Source organism: Erythrolamprus reginae, chromosome 4, assembly GCF_031021105.1.
Source record: "Erythrolamprus reginae isolate rEryReg1 chromosome 4, rEryReg1.hap1, whole genome shotgun sequence".
Taxonomy (NCBI): Eukaryota; Metazoa; Chordata; class Lepidosauria; order Squamata; family Dipsadidae; genus Erythrolamprus; species Erythrolamprus reginae.
The window spans coordinates 1,209,880-1,235,203 of record NC_091953.1 but is presented as its reverse complement, the minus strand read 5'-3'; the positions used below and the strand labels follow the sequence as shown (position 1 = coordinate 1,235,203).

General features: G+C 43.5%; 1 protein-coding gene across 1 annotated transcript in view; it reads right to left on the bottom strand.

Moving 5' to 3' along the window:
* The window catches only part of ARAP1 (ArfGAP with RhoGAP domain, ankyrin repeat and PH domain 1), a 108,756-nt gene extending 87,002 nt beyond the window's left edge, over positions 1–21,754 (bottom strand). Inside the window, 1 exon segment of the mRNA XM_070749442.1 lies at positions 21,664–21,754. The gene's annotated coding sequence lies outside the window, so the exon portion shown is untranslated.
* Positions 21,755–25,324: the final 3,570 nt, after the last annotated feature.

Below are 25,324 nucleotides of genomic sequence, written 5' to 3'. Positions count from 1 at the left end.
GGTCAGTTTCGGACTTCCTTCCCTCGGCCTTGAATGGGGAGCTCTGAGGAGCCCCCTCCTCTCGTCTCCTCTGCCCCCAAATCTTGCAAAACTCAACCCGGCTGCCGCAGTTGCCCACCAGATGCTTTAAATGCCACTTAAGGACAGGAGCATCTGGGATGTCCAGGGAAGAGGAGGCCAAAGGCAAAAGAGAATAGCCGGTGGGAAATCCACCCTCAGGATACAAAGGGGGAAGGGACCCTGGACTCCTGGGGCTGGAAGGTCATGTAGTCCAACCCCCTGCGCAAGGCAGGAGACCTTAGGCTTAGACCCTGCTGGACAAAGGGTGGTCCAGTCTATTGGTGAAAAGCTCCAGAGACAAGCTCTTCCATCTCTCTGTCTAGAACAGGGCAATATAGAGACAGACAGAATAGACAGATGATGGATGGAGAGAGAGAGAAAGAGAGAGGATGGATGGATGGAGAGAGAAGATGGATGAAGAGAGAGAGAGAGAGGATGGATGAAGAGAGAGAGGATGGATGAAGAGAGAGAGGATGGATGGATGGGTGGGTAGGTGGGTGAGTGGAGACAGAGAAAGAGAGAGGCTGGATGGGTGGATGGATGGACAAATGGATGAAGAGAGATGATGGATGAATAGGGAGAGAGGAAGGATGGATGGATGGAGACAAAAACAGAGAATGGATGGATGGATGGATGGATGGATGGATGGATGGTAGCCAGTCCCTTGACCTGCAGCTGACCGGAAGTGGTAAATCTATCAGCTCTTTATGTGGAACCGTATCAAAGGCTTTGCTGAAGTCCAGATAGGCAATATCCACGGCACTACCTTGATCCAACACCTTTGTGACATAGGCAAAGAACTCAATGAGATTAGTCTGACATGATTTGCCTTCAGTAAAGCCATGCTGATTTGGGTCCAATAAGTTATTGTTTTTTAGATGCCGATTTATCCTCTTTTTGAGTAGAGTCTCCATCATTTTAACTACAACTGATGTCAAGCTAACTGGCCTGTAGTTACCAGCTTCTTCTCTACTGCCCTTCTTGTGGATAGGCACAACACTGGCCATTCTCCAATCCTCGGGAACTTCTCCTGTTAACAAGGATTGGTTAAACAAATCAGTCAGGGGGGTAGCAATAACAAATAGAGAGAGGATGGGTGGGTGGGTGGATAGAGATAATGATATGTTGTGACCCGCTCTAAGTCCTTGGAGAGGGGCGGCATACAAATCTAATAAATTATTATTATTATTATTATTATTATTATTATTATTATTATTATACATATAGGATGAATATTGCCAAGGTCCCTTCCAACTCTGTTATTCTTTGGTCTTTCTGTCCTCCTGTCCTCCTGTCTATCGTTATCTACCATGTGTCTATCCGATAGAATCATAAGGCTAGAAAAGGACCCCAGATGTCATCTAGCCCAACCCCCTTCCCAAAGCAGGAGACCTGATACCATCCCAGACAATGTCCAAATGTCCAAGGAGGACATTTTCTGACAACGGGAATGAATTAATCAACGGAACAGCTTGCCACTTGAGACTTGTGGGTGCTCCAACACTGGAAGTTTTTCAAAAACACACAACCGGGATCACAATAATCAAGGAGAGAAGCAACCTGGAATTAAGAAGGAATTTCCTAAGAGTGAGGAGAATTAACCAGTGGAACCGCTTGCCACCAGAACTTATGGGTGCTCCATCACTGGACTGTCGGAGAGGGCAGGGTCTCCTGTTTGAGCAGGGGGTTGGAATAGATGACCTCTGAAGTCCTTTCCAGCCCTTGGATTCTACATTCTTATTTTTATTTAATTCGACTTCTATGCTGCCCAATCCCGAAGGACTCAGTTGTCCACAGTGCTGAGGATAAAAAACACAAACCAGCCCAGTGAAATCAGATTAAACCCAGGGCTGGGGGAAGTGCGTCGCTTCGAACACTGCTCGCTTTTGTGCTGTTGTTTCTTCCTTTCTTAATTAGTGCAAACCTCTTAATGAGATTTCCTGGGGTGCTGGCGTGCGAGGGAGCCGATTAAGCTTAATGTGTTTATGTATAAGTAGATCAGGCATCTTCTGCGCTCTTCTGGGGGGTTATAATTTAATTTGCCAGATGTCCATCCTGTGTTAGCTAGCCCATGTTGTTGTTGTTGTTATTATTTATTAAATTTATATGCCACCTCTCCGAAGACTCGGGGCAGCTTACAGCCTATAAAAACAGTATACATCGAGATATAATTAATTAAAATTAAGAATTACATATTAAAAACTAAAAAGCCCATTAACATACACCCATATCCATTATCCAGGTATCTGGATTGTGTTTCCTCAATGTACGGTATATCTGACATCAACACAATTGAGAGAGTCCAGAAATATTTCACAAGAAGAGTCCTTCACTCTTCTTCCCACAACAAAATACTTTACTCCGACAGACTTGAAATACAGTACTGTACTTCGATTAGACAACTTACAACTCCTTTGCCTCCGTTCTGACTTAACTATAGTCCAGAAAATCATATACCAAAATGTCCTTCCTATTAGTGACTACTTCACCTATAACTGCAACAACACACGAGCACGCAATAGATTCAAACTCAATGTAAACCGCTCCAAACTAGACTGCAGAAAATACGATTTCTATTGCTGAAGTCGTATTTTCTGCAGTCTTGTTTGGAACGGTTCAAATTCAGTTTAAATCTATTGCGTGCTTGTGTGTTGTTGCACCTGGAATTCACTACCTGACTCTGCGGTTTCTTCCCCAAACCCCAAAATTTTCAACCTTAGATTGTCTACTGTCGACCGCTCCCCATTTTATAAGAGGTCTGTAACGGGGGTGCATAAGCACACCATTGTTCCTACCGTCCCTGTCCTATTGTCTTCTACCATCGCTTGTTATCATTACTTTTCCTAATGTTATATTTATTAAAACTACCATCCTATAATTGTTTGACAAATATATATAAATAAATAAAATTAAAATAAACTACTACTGGTATCTCTGGGCTATCAGTGGATATCTACATTTCCTCCCAACAGCTGCCCCACAGGCAGACATTCAACAGGGCTAGTAGAGTGTCCCCCCCTCCTGGGGAATTTCAGGTTGGTCAACCATGTGACCCTTTAGCAGAAGGAACCCTACACAATGCCTAAGCACCTGCTTTACATACCTTCACTTCCTGCTCTATAAATACACAGACACCCTCATGCAAAACTGGGCAGAACTTGCAGAAAGAAAGAAAAAAAACAACATTTTTTATAAATGGCAGTGAGTATATTTCAGCTTTCTGACCGGAGGGTATGTCCATTTGTGGCCACACCAGGATTCAAGCCGCCTTTTCCACCCTGGCACCAAATGGTCCCAGGTTGCCTGCCTTAAATCCAAGAACCTGAGTTTATTTCGCTCCACGGAATTGGCCTTATCAGTGGTGGTTTAGTCAATGTCATGATTAAACCATGACTTGATGTGAAAAACTTCAGCAGAGAAGGATTTAGGGGTGAACAGTGCAGTCAGGTGGTAGGGAAAGCAAGTAGAATGCTTGGCTGCATAGCTAGAGGTATAACAAGCAGGAAGAGGGACATTGTGATCCCTGTTGAGACCCCATTAGGAATACTGTGTCCAGTTCTGGAGACCTCACCTACAAAAAGATATGGATAAAATTGAATGGGTCCAAAGACGGGCTACAAAAACGGTGGAAGGTCTCAAGCATCAAACTTATCAGGAAAGACTTCATGGACTCCATCTGTAGAGTCTGGAGGACAGAAGGAAAAGGGGGGACATGATCGAAACATTTAAATAACGTTAAAGAATTAAATAAGGTTCAGGAGGGAAGTGTTTTTAATAGGAAAGTGAACACAAGAGCAAGGGGGCACAATCTGAGGTTAGTTGGGGGAAAGATCAGAAGCAACGTGAGAAAATATTATTTGACTGAAAGAGGAGTAGATGCTTGGAACAAACTTCCAGCAGACATGGTTGGTCAATCCACAGTCACTGAATTTAAACATGCCTGGGATAAACATAGATCCATCCTAGGATAAAATACAGGAAATAGTCTAAGGGCAGAACAGATGGACAGTCCAGGAGGTCTTTTTCTGCTGTCAATCTTCTATGTTTTTATGTAAATCTGAGGGTGGGATTAAGAATCCTAGTCTGGCCAAGGGATTTCTCGGGGGAAATTTGACTCTTAGGGTCCTCTTCTTCACCGAGGAGTTGTGAACCTCAATGAAGACACACACACACACCCAAAAGAAGATCAATACAATATCAGTGTAATAAATAGCCCTAACAATGGGTTTAAACTACCATAGGGGTAAAGATTGCTGGACCAGCCCTGGCAACAGGGTTCCAGCACACTCTTAGGGGGTTGTTGGTTTACTGGGGGGGGGGGAGAAGGAATATACAGTTAATGCTCGCTTAATGACCAGACCTGGGAACAACAGCTCAAAGTGGTCACTAAGTGGAACTATAACAATCTGCAAATATCAATAGGGCAAAGACATTTTCATCACCTTCTGGCTGCAAACGGTCACTAAATACAGCCCCCAAGTTTGTTTGTTGATTGATTGATTGATTGATTGATTGATTGATTGATTGGATTTATATGCCACCTCTCTCCAAGGACTTGGGGGGGGCAAGGTAGAAATCTAACCCACACAGACTTTGGGGACTTGCTGAAGTGTGATCGTTCTGGTTATGTATATTTGTTTGATTGGACAGTTTTGTTGGGTTTTATGATGGGGTGTTTTTTTTTAATTATTATTATTATTATTATTATTATTAAACATATAGAATTTTCTAATATATATGTGATATATGATAAGAAGTATTTTTTTGTACTGTATTTCAGATATATATGGAATCTCTAGTAATTACAGGATAAATTGATACTGGATTAATTAATCTAATGTAGAAATGAAAGTTTGAAATAAGATTGGCATAATGGAGAGTTTGATATTGTTTATACTGATGTAATGTAATTTTTTTTAGTGTAAGGTGGGGAAAATATTGTTTTTTTCTCTTTTTTTGAGGTTTTCTCATTTGATAATCTTATATAAGTTCTATAAAATGTTTTTTTTAATGGAAGGAAGATAAGTCTCTATTGAATGATTAATAGAAAAATAAATATATATATATATGTTTCATTTTAAGCAAGTTAAAGTAATTTGGCTCAAACTTCAAAAGTGGATAAAAGAAATAATTAAGATAGAATTGGAAATGAAACCTGAAATATTTTTGCTTGGTATTATTGAAAATCAGATGAATAAGGAACATTACTACTTGATACAACATTTAATAACAGCAACAAGAGTAGCTATAGCACAATTTTGGAAAAATGAAAATATGCCAAACGAACGGAATTTAATTAAAAAAATGTTAGATTGTGCTGAAGCAGATAAATTAACAATGGAACTAAAAGAAAAAGAAAAAACAAAATACTACCAAATATGGGAAGAATTTTACATCTGGTTAAATAAAAGAACATCTCTTTAGAGTGCTGTGAGATAAAGAAATAATTTAAAGAACAATCTTCTTAAACAATCAATACAATTTTAGTTTTGTTTATTTGATAAGAATCTATAACATAAGAAGTCCACTATAACAATATACAACTTAAACCACTGGTCTTAACATCGCCAAGAATTAAAAAAAAGGAAGAGAGAGAGGACGCAGAGGTCAACAGTCCCTACCACAGGAGGAGAGAAGAACATATACCTCTTGCTTGTTTTTTCACTTTTTATGTAAATGTATTGTTTGTCGTTATTGTCTCATTGTATATATGTAAAAAATTTTAAATTGTTTTTAGTGTTTGTATTTATGTACTGTTTTTTATCCTATGTTGGGGAGCTACCACGTTTGAGATGCATGGTTGAATGAGAGGTTTCCCAATTGGATGACCGCAATCCATCGCTCAAGACAAAATCGACACATGATGTCAAAGGCCCATGACTGCCCAGGATGTGATTCACACCGCAGGCAACAACTGGATGACCCTGAGACACCACCCAGGAAGAGACCTCTGGCACAGAGGACAGAAAACGAAGGGGGGGGGGGTTTCCCAGAATGCTGTCACTTCTGCATCCTGTCAAAATGGGAGAAATCAGCAAAACTGATGGTGATGGACAAGGAGAGAGATGGGGAACCTATCAAATTTGCAGATGACACCAAACTGGCAGGAATAGCCAAAACTCCAGAAGACAGGCACAAAATACAGAAGGATGTCGACAAACCTAAACAAGGGGCTTTGTCTAACAAAATGAAACTCAGTGGTGAAAAAAGTCAGGTTCTACATTTAGGCCATTAGAGTTGTTAACCTGATCCTACGCAGCTTCTGCTCAGGCAATCTCACACTACTCACAAGAGCCTACAAAACGTTTGCCAGACCCATCCTAGACTGCTGCTCATCTGTCTGGAACCCATACTACATCTCAGACATCAACACCCTTGAAAACGTCCAAAGATATTTCACCAGAAGAGCCCTTCACTCCTCCACTCGAAACAGAAGACCCTACGAAAATAGACTAACAATCCTGGGCCTAGAAAGCCTAGAACTACGGCGCCTAAAACACGATTTGAGTATTGCCCACAAGATCACATGCTGCAACGTCCTGCCTGTCAATGACTACTTCAGCTTCAACCGCAATAACACAAGAGCACGCAACAGATTCAAACTTAATACGAACCGCTCCAAACTTGACTGTAAAAAATATGATTTCAACAATCGAGTTATCGAAGCGTGGAACTCATTACCGGGACTCAATTGTGTCAACCCCTAACCCCCAACACTTCTCCCTTAGACTCTCCACGATTGACCTCTCCAGGTTCCTAAGTGTACTGGTGTGCCTTTCGTCCCCTGTCCAATTGTCTTTCCTTTCTTTCACCTATCTTATATATTCTCTTCCTTTCATATATCCTCTCATCTAAGTTCACTTTCACCCTCATATATATTGCCACATGTCTATTTTTCTTCCTGTGTATTTGTGTATTGGACAAATGAATAAATAAAATAAATAAAATAAAGGTTCAATATAAGTGGTACCTTGCTCAACAGTAGTGACTGGGAGAGGGATCTTGGAGTCCAAGAGGACAACCACTTAAACAGGAGCCGGCCATGTGCAGCAGCTGCCAAAAAACCCAACCCAGTTAATAATAATAATTAATAATAATTTATTAGATTTGTATGCCGTGGGCTTCCGTGGACTCGGAGCGGAGCAGTTCTAGGCTGCATGAACAGAGGAATAGAATCAAGATCACGCGAAGGGTTAATGCCACTTTATGAGGCCATAGTAAGGCCACACTTGGGATATTTGCAATCATTTTTGGTCACCACGATGCAAAAAGGATATTGAGACTAGAAAAAGTGCAGAGAACAGCGACAAAGTGGATTAGGGGACTGGAGGTTAAAACATACGAAGAACGGTTGCAGGAACTGGGCAGGGCTAGTTGAATGAAAAGAAGGACTAGGGGAGACAGGATAGCAGCCTTCCAGTATAATGATAATAATTAATAATAATTTATTAGATTTGTATGCCACCCCTCTCCGAGCACTCGGACCGGCTCACAACAATAATACAATGTCACAAATCCAATATATTAAAAAACACATAAAAAACCCATTATTAAAACCATACAACTCAGTCATACCATACACAAATCTACCAAAGCCTAGGGGTAACTCAGTTACCCCATGTCTGTCGACATAGGTGGGTTTTAAATAGCTTGCGAAAGGCAAGGAGGCTGGGGGCGGTTCTAATCTCCGGGGGGAGTTGATTCCAGAGGACCAGGGCCGCCACAGAGAAGGCTCTTCCTCTGGGTCCCACCAAATGACATTGTTTAGTCGACGGGACCCGGAGAAGGCCGACTCTGTGGGATCTTATCGGTCGCTGGGATTTGTGCGGCAGAAGACAGTCTCAGGGGTTGCCACAAAGAAGAGGGAGTCAACCTATTCTCCAAAGCACCTGAGGGTAGAACAAGAAGCAATGGGTGGAAACTAAACAAGGAGATAGACAGAGTCTCTTCTGACAATGCTCTTATTATCACTCAGGAAAAAAACCAGGAAATGGACCAGTCAGGAACCAATAACATTTTTTATTTATTGCTTAAATAAAGAAATAAAGACAAAACTTTCTGCTTAAACAGTTTGCAGGCACAAAGATTAGTTTCCAGGCTCATGGAAAAAGTTGTTTTACAAACTGGCCACATTTAGAAGTGTTGAAGACACAAAGGGTGGTGTGTGTGTTTTTGCACAAACCACTTTCGGTGATGGAGGGAAGTGAAAGGTACGAACCAAGGCCATGTGGCCAGACAAGAATTCTCAAGCAAAAAAAACCCTCTCCAGTAGCAACAAAGCCCACTGCAACAACAACACCAAAAAGGCTTGTTAACCTGATCCTACGTAGCTTCTGCTCTGGTAATCTCACACTACTCACCAGAGCATGCAAAACTTTTGCCAGACCAATCCTTGAATACAGCTCATCTGTCTGGAACCCCCACCGCATTTCGGACATAAATACATTAGACAGTGTCCAGAGATACTTTATGAGAAGAGCCCTCCACTCTTCCACCCGTAACGGAACACCCTAAACAACTAGACTCACAATCCTAGATTTAGAAATCTTAGAACTACGTCGTCTTAAACACGACCTAAGCAGAGCCCATAAAATCATCTGCTACAATGTCCTTCCTGTCAATGACGACTTCAGCTTCAACCACAACAACACACGAGCACACAACAGATACAAACTTAAAGTAAACTGCTCCAAACTCGACTGTAGGAAATACGACTTTAGTAACCAAGTAATTAATGCCTGGAACTCACTACCTGACTCTGTAGTATCAACACTTAACCCCCAAAAGTTGACCCTTAGACTGTCCACTGTTGACCTCTCCCGATTCCTAAGGGGTCGGTAAAAGGCGTGCATAAGTGCACCAGCGTGCCTTCCATCCCCGGTCCAAATGTTTCTCTCTTACTAATATCATGAGTAAAAACATTTTTATAACTTTGTATACCACCAATACATACTTGACAAAACAAATAAGTTAATTAAATAAATAAATAAAGGGACCCAAGGAGAAAAAACTGACCAATGGTGTGCAAGAATCCATCACCAAAATTCAACAGCATCCAAAATCATCAATTAATTTGGAGCATTTGCACCAAAGACAAATTCCTTGTGCGTCCAATCACACTTGGCCAATAAAGAATTCTATTCTATTCTAGTCTATTCTAGTCTAGTCTAGTCTAGTCTCCAAGAAAACAACCAAGCTCAGACTTCACAGCTGCTGCCTCCTTCACTCAAGGCCCTTCTTTCCAGCACTGATAACGTTACCTAGTTTGGTCACAAAACATCTGCAAGAAAACAACCACACTCAGAAAGCGCCAAGGATGCCAAGGATCCACAATCTTTGTTCCTCTCCTTTCTTTTCCTCCTCCACTCTGCAAATCCCCCTCCTTTCTCGAACTGATAATGTTCCTTAGCAGAGCCACGAAGCATTGGCAAAGAAGCCTACTCAAAGACCACCGAGGCTGGGGAATTCTGGGAGTTGGAGGCCCCCCATCCCTCTTTAAATGTCCACAATTGACAAACACTGCACTACTCAAAAGCAACAGTCTACGGAGAGGGGCGGCATACAAATCTAATAAATAAATAAATAAAATAAATAAACATGAGAAAGTATTATTTGACTGAAAGAGTAGTAGATGCTTGGAACAAACCAGCAGATGAGGTTGGTCAATCCACAGGAAATGAATTTGAACACGCCTGGGATAAACATAGATCCATGCTAAGATTAAATACAGGAAATAGTAGAAGGGCAGACTAGATGGACCAGGAGGTCTTCTTCTGCCGTCAATCTTCTAGGTTTCTATGTTTCTAAAGAGTTTTTTTTTAAAGGAAAAAAATCCAAGCCACCAAACCTCATTTTCTTGCCTGCTCGAGCCGCCAGTTTGTGAGGACTTCGGCTGCACCTCCTGCTTTCTCAAGACTTCTCGATGCTCTTGCAACTCAGGACGTTCGTCTCTGATCACAAAAAAAGCCACAGAAGAAGGAGGAACTGAGAAAGCCAGAAAACACCCAGAAATCCTTTGCAAAAAAAGCTGGTAGGGAGAAAGTCAAATGTGTTGCAAGCGCCACTCACAGCCCCTTAAAATCACAGGAAGCCTCTTCCCATTGGTTCCCTCAAAAATAAAGGAATAAGAGGCTTCCCTTCTAGCCCTGATGATGTTAGCTTCCGAACACAATTCAAAGTGTTGGGGATGACCTATAAAGCCCTGCGTGCCATCGGACCAGAATACTTACCGCCTTCTGCCGCACAAATCCCAGCGGCCGATTAGGTCCCACAGAGTCGGTCTTCTCCGGGTCCTGTCGACCAAACAATGTTGCCTGGCGGGGCCAAGGGGAAGAGCCTTCTCTGTGGCGGCCCCGACCCTCTGGAATCAACTCCCCCCTGCTCCCACCCTCCTCACCTTTCGCAAGAGCTTGAAGACCTATTTATGTCGCCAGGCATGGGGAAATTAATGTAACCCCTTTTCTGACCATTAAGAGTTATGAGTGGGTATGGTTGTGTAGTATCGATTGATTTTAAGTTAATGGGTTTTAGTTACAGTTTTAATTATTAAATTAGTTGTATATTGTTTTATTTTTGTTGGGAGCCACCCTGAGTTTTTTGAGAGGGGTGGCATACAAGTCTAATAAATTATTATTATTGTTGTTGTTGTTGTTGTTGTTATTATTGTTGTTGTTGTTGTTGTTATTACCTAGTTGGGTCAAGAAACATCTGCCAGAAAATAATCAATCTTCCTTCCTAACTTACTTACTTACTTTTCCCCTTGTTTGATTGTTTGTTTGTTTGTTTCTTTCTTTCTTTCTTTCTTTCTTTCTTTCTTTCTTCCTCCTCCACCTCCAATCCCTTCCCTTCTAGCCTTGATAATGTTACCTAGCTGGGTCATGAAACGCCTGCAAGAAAATAACCAATCTTCCTTCCTAACTTACTTACTTCCTTTTTCCTTTCTTTCTTTCTTTCTTTCTTTTTCTTTCTTTCTCTTTCCTTCTCTTCCTTCCTTCCTTCTCTTTCTTTTTTTCTTTCTTTCTTTCTTCCTCCTCCTCCCCCTCCAACCCCTTCCCTTCTAGCATTGATAATGTTACCTAGCTGGGTCATGAAACGCCTGCCAGAAAATCCCCCCGGCTCAGAGACCACTGAGGCCCCCAGACTCCAACTGCCTCCTGAGATCTTCCCTGAGGAGGGTGAGAGGGGGGATCTAAACATGTGAACAGACACCTCACTGGGGATATTGTGGTGCTTTCACAGCTGCCCTTGGGAAATAACACAATCTCAAAACTACAGGAAACAATGCTCAGAGGTTCTGAGATTGCACGCAGCTGAATCTCACAGCCAAAATATTTTACAATCTCTATTATTATTATTATTATTATTATTATTATTATTATTATTATTATTATTATTATTATTATTATTTTGTTCCAAATGGAGATTGCAAGGAAGCTGCAAAGATCCAGGGTAAAGCGATTCGATCCAGACAGGGAGTTTTCAAAAAATGTATTTTACATTCTTGAATGAAGATACTTTGTAGAAGTGTTAGTTATGAGCCAAAACAGATGTGCCTTTTCTCTTGTGGTCTTTATAGAGCACTGGTGAGACCCTGTTTGGAATAATACTGTGTCCAGTTCTGGAGACCTCACCCACAAAAAGAGATGGATAAAATTGAACTGGTCCAAAGACGGGCTACAAGAATGGTGGAAGGTCTTAAGCATAAAACGTATCAGGAAAGACTTCATGGACTCAATCTGTCTAGTCTGGAGGACAGAAGGAAAAGCGGGGACATGATCGAAACATTTAAATAGGTTAAAGGGTTAAATAAGGTCCAGGAGGGAAGTGTTTTTAATAGGAAAGTGAACACAAGAACAAGGGGACATAATCTGAGGTTAGTTGGGGGAAAGATCAGAAGCAGCATGAGAAAATATTATTTGACTGAAAAAGTAGTAGATGCTTGGAACAAACTTCCAGCAGTCATGGTTGGTCAATCCACAGTCACTGAATGTAAACATGCCTGGGATAAACATAGATCCATCCTAGGATAAAATGCAGGAAATAGTAGAAGGGACAGGAGGTCTTTTTCCACCGTCAATCTTCTATGTTTCTATGTTTCTATCTCAAGCAGATTTGTCTTCACCCTCCTGCTCGGAGATATCTGTAGACTACAACCCCCATCAGGCACAGCCAATGAATGCACCCATTTTCCTACCCGACCGATCAGGTTAAAAGCCACAGTCAATCTATTTGGTGGATGTCTGGTTAAAAAAGGCTATACAGATAGTTCTCAACCTTCAACCACAATCAACCCCCAAAATTAATGTCGCTATGGGAGACGTTTACGTGAGTTTTGCCCCGTTTTACAACCTGTTGTTAAGTAAATCATTGCAGTTGTTAAAATTCGTAACACGTTGTGAATCCGGCTTTTTCCATTGACTTCACTTGCTGGAAGATCGCAAAAGGTCACACATGAGCCAAGGACGCTGCAACCCCGTCATAAATATGAATCATTTGCCAAGCGTCTGAATTCGATCACATGACCCTGATCCCACAACAGTCGCAATTTATTCTTTTTATTATTATTATTATTTATTAATTGGATTTGTATGCCACCCCTCTCCATGGACTTGGGGCAGCTCACAACATATCAACATGTCAACAATAAAACAGTGTACAAAATACAATTGGATCCAATTAATTAGATCCGCTCCAAGTCCTCGGAGAGGGGTGGCATACAAATCTAATAAATAATAATAATAATTATTATTATTATTATTATTATTATTATTATTATTATATAGTTAATCTAAAACATTATAAAAGTTAAATATCAAAAAATCATTCACTCAATTGCAAACCAAGCATACTAAGCATTTAGTGGTTAGAGGCTGGAATCTATTGACTCCAAGCGTGGCGACATAAATAAGTTTTCAAGATTTTATGAAAAGCGAGGAGGGTGGGGGCAGTACGAATCTCCAGGGGGAGTTGATTCCAGAGGGCTGGGGCTGCCACAGAGAAGGCTCTTCCCCTAAGCCCTGCCAAGCGACATTGTCTAGTTGACAGGATCCGGAGAAGGCCGACTCTGTGGGACCTGACCGGTCGCTGGGATTCGTGCAGCAGAAGGCGGTCCCGTAGATATTCTGGCCCGATGCCATGTAGGGTTTTATAAATCATAACCAACATTTTGAATTGTGTTCGTAAACCAATCGGCAACCAATGCAGATCGCGGAGTGCTGGAGAAACATGGACATACTTTGGAAGGCCCACAACTGCTGGTCTGGCTTCATTTTGCACCATTTGTAGTTTCCAGACACTTTTCAGAGGTGGCGAAAAATTGTCATAAGCCTCTTTTTTCAGCGCCATCGTAACTTTGAACAGTCACTATACGAATTGTTGAAATCAAGCAATTCATAAGTCAAAGAATTATCCAGACTGAAAAGCAGCTTTGCTCACTTCAAATCTCTCTCCAAAGCCCCTTTTCCCAAATATAATTGCTAAAAAAAAAACCTCCTACAATATTCTAAAACTTAAAACAGCCCAGACCCTCCCCTTAATCTCAGCCTGTTTTAATGCCCTTCGTAGAAGAGAATTTGAAAAAACAACAATAATAATGCACCAGATTGTGTCCGTGCAACACCAAGGACATCATAACAACAGTTGGGTTGGTTTTCACTATCCAATTTACACAAACATCCCTTATTCCGTATCTCGGCTTTTAAGAGCTCATCCCACGGAGGCAGACTCAACTTTCTGCACTTTTTTTTCTCTGTTTGCAAAACTGAACATTTCTTTTTGCACTTGAAATGTGGATTCACAGGCGGCCGCTACATATAAGCAAGGCTTATAAATTTGATAAATAAATTCATATGATAAATAAATACATACATAAATAAGTAAATAAATAAATAAACTAGCCTGTGCCAAACCCACTGCAACAACATTGCCAAAAAGGCTTCAAGAGTAATCCCACATAGCTTCTGCTCCGGTAATCTCACACTACTAACCATACAAAACTTTTGCCAGACCAATCCATGAATGCAGCTCATCTGTCTGGAACCCCCACCGCATTTCAGATGTAAATACTCTAGAAAACGTCCAGACACTTTACGAGAAGAGCCCCCCACTCCTCCACTCGCAACAGAATCCCCTACACAACTAGACTCACAATCCCGGGTTTAGAAAGCTTAGAACTATGTTGCCTTGAACACGATCTAAGCACAGCCTATGAAATCATCTGCTACAACATTCTTTCTCTCAACTACTTCAGCTTCAACCATAACAACACACAGGCACACAACAGATACAAACTCAAAGTAAACTGCTCCAAATTCGACTGCAGGAAATACGACTTTAGTAACTGAGTAGTTGATGCCTGGAACTCACTACCTGACTCTGTAGTATCATCTCCTAACCCCCAAAACCTCACCGTTACACTGTCCACTGTTGACCTCTCCCGATTCCTAAGAGGTCAATAAGGGGCGCGCATAAGTGCACCAGAGTGACTTCCGCCCCAGTAGTAGCTTGCAACTGGTATGGGCGCACCGTTCGAGACTCGCCATTTTCCCCCCCAAATTTTTTTGAATATTTTTAGATTTTGGGATGATTATATTATTTTTTTCTTCTTTTCAGCATGCGCAGAAGGAAAGTTTTTGGGCACTGCTCATGCGTTGCCATTTTGTTTTGGGTGGTTTTTTTGAAATTTGCTTTTATTTTTCTTCCTTCTGAGTATGCGCAGAAGCCGAGTTCCAGCATTGTACATTTCAGGGGTTGCCCCAAAGAAAAGGGAGTCAAGCTATTCTCCAAAGCACCTGAGGGCAGGACAAGGAGCAATGGGTGGAAACTAAAGAAGGAGAGAAGCCACTTAGAACTAAGGAGAAAATTCGTGACAGTGAGAACAGTTGATCAGTGGAACAACTTGCCACCAGAGGTTGTGAATGCTCCAACACTGGAAGTTTTTAAGCAGAGGTTGGAGAACCATCTGTCTGAAGTAGTGTAGGGTCTACTGCCTAGGCAGGGGGTTGGACTAGAAGACCTCCAAGGTCCCTTCCAAGTCTGTTGTTGTTGTTGTTATTTGTTTTTCCGATTTGTGCTGTGCAGGAGGAGGCAAACGGGTAGCGAGGTAAGTCACAACCCATCCCTTTGTCGTCAGGCATGGGGGAACTGAGATATTTCCCCCGGGCCTATACAATTTATGTATGGTATGTTTGTATGTATGTCTGCTTAATAATGGGGGTTTTTAAATACTTTAAATTGTAAATTATTATATTTGTCATGAACTGCTTTATTGTGTTGTGAGCCACCCCGAGTCTATGGAGAGGGGCGGCATACAAATCTAATAAATACAGTAAATAAATAAATCCCTGCTTGTCCCCCTTTCCACCGCCGTCTTTTCCCGATCCCCCTTCTGCCCCCCAACCCGTGCCGGCTTCCCTTCATGTCCACCCAATAATTCCTCTTTTCCGTCTGCCCCATTTAATTCTTGGCACTCGGCCTCCCGGAGAATTCCCACAGTCGACTGCCACCGAAAAGAGGGTCCAGCCTTTTGCAGACCGACCCCAGAGCCAGCGGCTTCCTTCCTTCCGCCGCCCTGAGGAGCTGCTTTTCTAGCTGCGGGGAGAGGACGACTCCTCCGAGAGATGGAGAGATTTTCCAAAATGGCACAGCATGAAAGCATTTGAGACTTATGTAGCACTTTACAGGAGGAGGAGGAGGAGGAGGAGAAGAGGAGGAGGAGAGGAGGAGGAAGAGGAAGAGGAGAGGGGGAGGGGGAGGAAGAAGAAGAAGAGGAAGAGGAGGAGAATTTATTTATTATTTATTATTTAGATTTGTATGCCGCCCCTCTCCGCAGACTTGGGGCGGCTCACAACAAGGTACAGCAATTCATGACAAATGAGAAGATGAGGAAGAGGAAGAGGAAGAAGAGGAAGAGGAAGAAGAGGAGGAGAGTAGGAAGAAGAGGAAGAAGAAGAGGACGAGGGAGAGGAGGAGGAGGAGGAAGAGGAGAAGGAGGAGAAAAGGATGAGGAGGAAGAGGACAAGGAAGAGGATGAGGAAGAGTAGAAGGAGGAGAAAGAGGAGGAGGAAGAGGAAGAGGAGGAGGAGGAGAAGAGGAGGAGGGAGGAAGAAGAGGAGGAGGAGGATGTCAACAACAACGACCACTGTGGTGTCTTTGATGCTCAGGGCTTGACTATTTTCCTTGCAGGCATTTCATGACCCAGCTAGGGAACATCATCAGGGCCAGAAGGAGGCACATTTGCAGGTAGCAGAAGGAGGAAGAGGAGGAGGGAGGAAAAGGACTGTGGGGTTCTTGGTGCTTTCTGAGCTAGGCTGTTTTCTTGCAGGCGTTTCATGACCCAATTGGGTAACGTCATCAGCGCTACAAGGGGGGGGCGGTGTCTGCTCCCTGTTTATATACAGTGCCTTGTCCTGCCAGCATTGGTGTCGAACGGGGACTTTTCCTTGGCATCTCATTGATTAGGCTGGGCCACATCATTTATTTATTTATCTTATTTATCTTATTTATTTATCTTGTTTATTTGTTTGTTTGTTCCATCAAGTACGTATTGGTAGTACACAAAGATAGAATGTTTATATACATGATACTAGGAAGAGAGAAACACAAGGACAGGGGACGGAGGGCCCTCTGGTGCACTTATGCCCTCTTAGGAATCAGGTGAGGTCGTCAACAGTGGACAGTCTAAGGGTCAGGTTTTGGGGGTCAGGTGATGATACTACAGGGTCAGGTAGTGAGTTCCATGCATCAACTACTCGGTTATTAAGTCGTATCTCCTGCAGTTGAGTTTAGAGCGATTTACTTTAAGTTTGTATCTGTTGTGTGCTCATGTGTTGTTGTGGTTGAAGCTGAAGTAGCAGTTGACAGGAAGGACGTTGTAGCAGGTGATTTTATGGGCTATGTTGAGGTCGTGTTTAACGGCAATGTAGTTCTTAGCTTTCTATTCACAGGATTGTGAGTCTGGTTGTGTAGGGGATTCTGTTGCGAGTGGAGGAGTGGAGGGCTCTTTTTGTAAAGTATCTCTGGACGTTTTCTAGAGTGTTTATGTCCGAAACATGGGCTCTAGTTGCGTAGGGTATTCAACCCCAGATAAGCAGGGATTAACCCCAGACAAACCATACAGGGGAAAGCAATCTATCCCAATCAGTAGTAGGAGGCCGTAGTAGACGGGGCAGCCCAGGGCAGTGTGCCAACTCCGCTCAAGATAACTAAGGCAGCCTTCCCCCTCCCAAGCCCACGCTTGTAGAACGGGACTCCCCCTCCCATCATCCTCAGCTTCACCGCTTCCCACCCCAAGCAGGAAAAATTACGGGAAGCGTTAATCCAGAAGCCGACAGTTCCTGAACCGCCCTGCCCAACCGATGCCGCTTCGGCTATTCAACCGGGTCGGCTGGGCATTCCCGCAGCGAGGAGAGGTCAGCCGCGGAGCAATGCCGGAGGAGAAGAGAGGCTCTATTCTCCGGCCCTCCTTCCCTGGCAGGCGGAACAGGCCTCCCATTCTTCCGGCTGAATAAAAGAAGGCGCCAAGAGCCGCCCCCACCGCCCCCCTCTTCAGAGAAAACCCCAAATTTAGCCTCAGGGGGGATTTGGTCTCCCGGCCCTTCCGAACTGAAAAAGCTGCTTCCACCATGAGACCCATCAGCCACAGCCTTCCAGGGCCCAGAGGGGACCGCCCAAGCCAGGACGCACAAGGGCAGGGGGTCTCCAACCTTGGCCCCTTTAAGACTTGTGGACTCCAACTCCCAGAATTCCCCAGCCAGCCATGAATGATAGAGTTGGAAGAGGCCAGAAGGGTCATCTAAGTCAGGGGCCTCCAATCTTGGCCACTTGAAGACTTGTGGACTTCAACTCCCAGAATTCCCCAGCCAGCCATGAATGATAGAGTTGAGAGAGGCCAGAAGGGTCATCTAATTCATTTAACAACTGCCAAGGCTCACTTTAACCACCTTTAAAACCTTTATAATCAGGCAGGACTCACTCAACGACCACCACCCTTAGAGCCATGGAAAAAGTCTGGTTGCAAGTGTGGCCCTTCCTGGCAGGAGTTATAATCCTCAATTATGGTTTCAGTGCCAGTCCGTGACCTGCTCTGCCAGGGTGCCATGAATAAAGGGAAGGGAAGGGAAATAAAATAATAAAGCAATATAAAATAAAGTAAACTGAAATAAAATAATAAAATAACATAACATAAAACAAAGTAAAGTAAAGTAAACTAAACCAAACTAACCTAAACCAATAAAGTAAGATAAAATAAAATATAGTAAAGTAACGAAACCTAACATATAGTATAGTATAGTAAAGTGAAGTGAAGTAAAGTAAAGTAAAAGTAAAGTTGAAGTAAAGTTAAAGTAAAGTTAAAGTAAACTAAAAGTAAAGTAAAAATAAAGTAAAAGTGAAGTGAAATAAAGTAAAAGTAAAGTAAAAGTAAAGTAAAAGTAAAGTAAAAGTAAAGTAAAAGTAAAGTAAAAGTAAAGTTAAAGTTAAAGTTAAACTTAAACTTAAAGTAAAGTAAAAGTAAAGTAAAAGAAAAGTAAAAGAAAAGAAAAGTAAAGTAAAAGTAAAGTAAAAGTAAAGTAAAAGTAAAGTAAAAGTAAAGTAAAAGTAAAGTAAAAGTGAAGTGAAGTAAAAGTAAAGTTAAAGTAAAGTAAAATAAGATAGACACAACATTCACCCCAAGATCAGCCCCCTGGGCAGCCTTGGCATCTTCCTACCCCACCAGTGCCAAGACATTGCTAAACACAAGAGCCACCCACGCACACAGATACACACACACACACACACACTCCCAAGGGCAGAGCCCCCCCCCCCCCCCCGCTGCCCAATTCTGCTCCGGGTTCAGCCAAGAGGCCTCTTCAAAAAAACCCAAAGAGAAGGCAGAAAACCCAAGTGGGGAATCTGGACTTTGGATGGTTCCACCTTAAAGTGGCAGAGAGAGAGACGTGAGAATCCTTGCTGAGTTGCGGTTCTGCACCAGCCAAAGCCACGAGAAACTCCAGGCAGCTTCTCCAAAGATTGGAAACACCCATCAAACTCTAAAGGGTCAGCCCTTCCCCTGGACCGTCCTCCAGGCCAGGAGGGGCATCCTGAGAGCATCCATCCTGCTGCCCTCTCCCCCTTTTAGAAAAAAACCCAGCCAAGTACCAGGCTCAGAGAGCACCAAGGACCCCCACAGCCCTCCTTCCAACCCTGATGGCTTTCCCAAGTAGGGTCATGAGTCATCTGCAAGGAAAAGAGCCCCTCTCACAGAGCTCCCGGGACCCCACAGGCCCCCTCCTCCTCCTCCTCCACCAACTGTCCTCCCTTCTTCCAGCACGGATGGGGTGCCCTAGTTGGCTCATGAGTCATCTGCAAGGGAAGAGCCAAAGACCCCACAGGCCTCCTCCTCTCCACAACCCCCCCTCCCCTTCTATCACTGATAACAATATCTAGCCAGTTAATAAAACATCTGCAGGAAAAGCACCAACCTCAGGGAGCACCAAGGACCTCACTGTCTCCTTCCTCCTCCTCCTCCTCCTCCTCCTCCTCTCCGCAAACTCCCCTCCCTTTCTAACCCTGATGGTATTACCAAGCCGGGCCATGAAACGTGTGCAAAGAAAACTACCAATCCTTCTTTCTTTCTTTCTTTCTTTCTTTCTTTCTTTCTTTCTTTCTTTCTTTCTTTCCTTCCTTTCTTTCCTTCCTTCTTTCCTTCCTTCTTTCTTTCCTTCTTTCTTTCTTTCCTTCCTTCCTTCCTTCTTCCCTTCCTTCTTTCTTTCTTCCCTTCCTTCCTTCCTTCTTTCTTTCCTTCTTTCTTTCCTTCCTTTTCTTTCTTTCTTTCTTTCTTTCTTTCCTTCTTCCTTCCTTCCTTGTTTCTTTCTGTCTTTCTTTCTTTCTCTCTCTCTCTCTTTCTTTCTTTTTCCAACCTTCTTTCCTTCCTTCCTTCCTCCCTTCCTTCCCTCCTCCTCCTCTCTACACTCTCTGATGCTGTTCCCTAGCTGGGTCATGAAACGCCTACAAAGCAAACCCACCAACCTCAGGGGCCCCACAGGTATTTTCCTTGCCCCCACTCCAGAGGGAGATCCAGTGGCTTTCTCAATCCTCCCGGGGATCCTTTCCAAGCGCCCAGCGGGGCCACAAAGGATCAGCAGCACCAACACACTTCTCTCCGCTGGGCCACCATTCTGCCTGTGCCCACCCCCCAGAGGAAGTCCCCCTGCCCCCCCCTTTCCAAGCCCCTCTTTTTCTCCCTGCCCAAATTCCCCTCCAGAGCAGGCCGGGACTACATCTCCCATGGCTGCGGACTACATTTCCCATGGTTGCCCCGGTTTGGGGAAGTTGCCGCCTGAGCCTTAAGAGAGGAAGAGGTTTGAGGAAGCTCAGAGGTGACTTTGAAGGCTTTTTGGGCAGGGGGGGGCCGAAGGCCCAGCTGGGCAGGTAAGAGGAAGAGCTGGAGGGGAGGAAGGAAGGAAGGGGGAGGGCTAATAGCTGGGGAAGCCCCCTCCCCACCCAAGTCCTTCCAACCCCTGTGTGCAAAGACCTGCTTCTTAGGAACATAGAAACCTAGAAGATTGACAGCAGAAAAAGACCTCATGGTCCATCTAGTCTGCCCTGATACTATTTTCCTGTATTTTATCTTAGGATGGATCTGTGTTGATCCCAGTCATGAAAGTTTGTTCCAAGCATCTACGACTCTTTCAGTGAGATAATATTTTCTCATGTTAGAAGCATAGAAGGCTGACGGCAGAAAAAGACCTCATGGTCCATCTCGTCTTCCCTTATACTATTTTCTGTATTTTATCTTAGGATGGATCTAAGTTTATCCCAGGCATGGAAGCTTGTTCCAAGCATCTACTACTCTTTCAGTCAAATCATATTTTCTCATGTGGCTTCTGATCACTCCCCCAACTGACCTCAGATTGTGTCCCCTTGTTCTTGGGTTCACTTTCCTATTGAAAACACTTCCCTCCTGAACCTTATTTAACCCTTTCACATATTTAAATGTTTTGATCGTGTCCCCACTTTCCCTTCTGTCCTCCAGACCAGTGATTCCCAATCTTGGCCACTTGAAGATATTTGGACTTCAACTCCCAGAATTCCTGGCTGGGGAATTCTGGGAGTTGAAGTCCAGATAGCTTCAAGTGACCAAGGTTGGGAAACACTGCTCCAGACTCTTTCTACAGATGGAGTCCATGGAGTCTTTCCTTCTTAAAACTGGTGGGAGTCACAGAGCTCTAAAAGTGGCAGGCAGGTTGCGTGGGGGGGGGGGGGAGTTGGTGGGAGGCTGGAGACCTGGGCTGGGGGCTTCAGGCTGAGCGGTGCATCCTCAGAGGGGGTCCAGCTGTGCTTGGAGGTGCCCGGCCGGGTCGAGACCGGGCTGTGGGGAGCAAGGCGAGGGGGATGAGCCCCACGGAGCTGGCACAGATCTGGAGAGGGCCCCCGCGCTGCGGCTGGACATTGGCCCCCTGGTGCCCCCCCCCCTGAGTTGGGAGGTTGGCTGGGAGATGAAGGTGCACCACCTCCTCCTCCTCTTCTTCTTCCTCCTCCTCCTCCTCCTCCCCCCTCCCTCCAACAGGTGAAGTCTCCCGGGCGACCCCCCGTCCCCCTCGGCCTCCCCCGGGCGCGGGCACTCACCTCCCGGCGGGGGCTTCGGGGGCCTCGCAGCCCAGCGACCCCTCGGGGCCTCGGGCGGCTTCGGGCTGCGCGGCGCTCGGGGCAGCCGGCGGGCGGGCGGGCGGAGCGGGTGGCGCCGCCTTCCGAGGGCAGCCCCGAGGGGACGCAGCCCCAGCCCGCCCCGCCCAGGCAGGCTCCGACCGCCCCGCCCAGCCCTGGCCCGCCTGGCCCGCCGGGGAGGATGGGCTCGGGAGTCCCCCGCCCGCCCGCAGGCCCCGGAATCCGCCCCGTCCATCAGAGGGGCTCCGTGGCAGCCGCTTGGAAATGGGCGGACTACAACGCCCAGAATCCTCCAGCGAAAATGTTTTCGGAGGAGTGGACTATAACTCCCAGAGTCCCCCAGCCAGCATTTATTTATTTATTTATTTATTTATGACTGACTGACTGACTGACTGACTGACTGACTGACTGACTGACTGACTGACTGACTGACTGACTTACTTACTTACTTACTTACTTACTTACTTACTTACTTACTTAAATACGTATGCCACCCACTCCCGAAGGACTCAGGGCAGTTTGCAACAATAAAAGGATAAAAACTATCAAAAATAAAGAGTAGTAGATGCTTGGAACAAACTTCCAGCAGACATGGTTGATAAATCCACAGTCACTGACTTTAAACATGTCTAGGATAAACATCTATCCATCCTAAGATGAAATACAGGAAATAGTAGAAGGGCAGACCAGATGGACCAGGAGGTCTTTTTCTGCCGTCAATCTTCTATGTTTCTATAATTAATTTGCAACAATACTTTTTTAAAAAAAAAAACCTTAAATATTATCAATACATTTGTACCATCTCAAGCATCCCAATCAATTATATCTTACCAGGGGTGCAAAGGCCTGGTAAGGCCACCCATCGCACTTTATTTGCTTGCTTACTTATTTACTTATTTATTTACGTATTAAGTTACTTACTTATTTAAATATATAGCAATCTGGGCAATCCACAATATAAATTAAATAAATTATTCTAGAAAGAGTGCAGAGAAGAGCAACAAACATAATTAGGTGGCTGGAGGCTAAAACATAGGAAGAACCAGTTGCAAGAATTGGGTATGTCTCATCATATGAAAAGGACTAGGGGCGATAGCAGTGCTCCTATATTTGAGGGGCTGCCACAAAGAAGACAGCGTCAAATTATTTTCCAAAGCACCTGAGGGCAGAATAAGAAGCACAAAATCACCTGCTACAACCTCCTTCCTGTCAACGACTACTTCAGCTTCAACCACAACAACACACGAGCACACAACAGATACAAACTCAAAGTCAAGCATTCCAAACTTGACTGCAGGAAATACGATTTTAGTAACCGAGTAATTAATGCCTGGAACTCACTACCTGACTCTGTAGTATCATCACCTAACCCCAAAACCTAACACTTAAACTGTCCACTGTTGACCTCTCCCAATTCCTAAGAGGTCAGTAAGGGGCCTGCATAAGTGCACCAGCCTGCCTTCCGTCCCCTGTCCCAATGTTTCTTTTTTTACTAGTATCATATATATGAATATTATTGTATCTTTGTATACCACCAATATGTACTTTGATAAAACAAACAAAACAAATGACGGAATCTGTTATTGAATTTACCCTGGAATTCTTTCTGTTAGGAATTGTCGAAAAACCATATTCTAAAAACATGAAGTATTTAATATTACATATAACAAAGGCTGCAAGAATTGTCTATGTGCAAAAATGGAAAGACTCGCAGATGCCCACTGAGAAGAAGGTTATTAAGAAAATGTATACGAATGCGCAGAAGTGGACAAATTAGCGATGGAATTAAAGGGCCAAAAGGACTCGGACTACTACACTACTTGGACCAAATAGTATCAATGGACACAAAAAAGAAACGCAACAATTAAAGATGGATGATAGAAAGAATACAAAAAATGACTGTGTATATGATATATAAATCTGTAATGTATTTATATTAATTTGAATGTAAACATTAGGGTGTCGACCTATCTGAAGATATTAAGATTTAAATATTTTTTTAAACCAATAAAAAATATTTTTTTTAAAAGAAGCAAGGGATGGAAACTGAATCAAGGAGGGAAGCAACCTGGAATTAAGGAGAAATTGCCTAACAGTGAAAACAATTAACCAGTGGAACAGCTTGCCACAATAACATTGTTTTGTTACATTTTTTGTGCTACAATTCATGTGGCAACAGTAACCTGTGAACTATGCTTTCCATAACTTTAAAATCTGTATCTAAATGAATGCAATGTGCATAAATATTTTTTTAAATGCAACTGTGAACTATTTGCAACTTTTTCCCCGCTAAGGCCTCTATTTTAGTTGCTTTGGAATATGAATGAGGCAGCGAACTGGGTCCTGTGGGAAAAGATACAAAAATGTTGTTGGAAATTGTTTATAGATGTACAGTAATGCTAATTAATGTTAAATCACAAATAAACAGTATTTTAAGTTAAAAAGAAAAAAAGGAAGTTGTGGATGCTCCAACACTGGAAATTTTCAAGAAGAATCAAAATGGACCTTGGAGGTCTTCTAGTCCAGTGTTTTTCAACCACTGTGCCGAGGCACACTACTGTGCCATGAGACATGGCCAGGTGTGCCGCGAAGCTCAGAGAGAGAAAGAAAGCAAGAGAGAGAGAAAGCAAGAGAAAGAAAGCAAGAGAGAGAAAGAAAGCAAAAGAGAGTAAGAGCGAGCGAGAGAGAAAGAGAACAAGAGAGAGAGAGAAAGCAAGAGAGAGAGAAAGAGAGAGAGAGCAAGAGAGAGAAAGAAAGCAAGAGAGAGAGAGAAAGAGAGGGAGGGAAGGAGAGAGAGAGAGAAAGACAGAGAAAGGGAGGGAGGTAGAGAGAAAGAGAGCAAAAAAGAGAGGAAGGAAGGGAGAGAAAGAAAGAGGGATGGAGAGAGAAAAAGAAAGAGGAAGGAAGGGAGAGAAAGAGGGAGAAAGAAATAGAGTGAAAGGGAGGAAGAGAGAGAGAGATAATTTTTTTGTCCAAACTTTTTTTAGGCCCCCCGCCGCCCCGCTCAATGTGCCCCAGGGTTTCGTAAATGTAAAAAATGTGCCACGGCTCAAAAAAGGTTGAAAATCACTGTTCTAGTCGACCCCATCTCAGACAAAAGATGTTTTAGAGCCTTCTGCTGGAGCAGGGGGTTGGACTAGACGACCTCCAAGGTCCCCTCTGATTCTGTTATTCTCTTAAATTAAAACTGCAATAGTCACACAAATACAGTAGAGGTAAATTGTGTGAACGTTTTCTTTAATATTGGAGGGTTTGTTTTTATATATGACTAGAGCAGCAAGTTCATTTATGTACCCAAAGATGGAAAGAATACGCAAATAATCCTCAACTATTGAGTCCAAAATTCCCATTGCTAAGTAACGCAGTTAGACATTAATGGAAGCAGCTAGAAATGAGGAAATTGGTTGCATTGCTCAGAGACAATAATTTGATTAAATGTCAGGCAATCTGGTGGCCATTGATAGATTTCTTACAGGATAGAGAAGAATCAACTTTTGACCCTGGGTTTTGAACTTTATATGAACTCAGGAAGCTCAAACTGGCCACAGAGCTGCTGATCCAATTCTACAGAGGAATCATTGAGTCTGTTATCTGCACCTCCATAACTGTTTGGTTCGGTTCT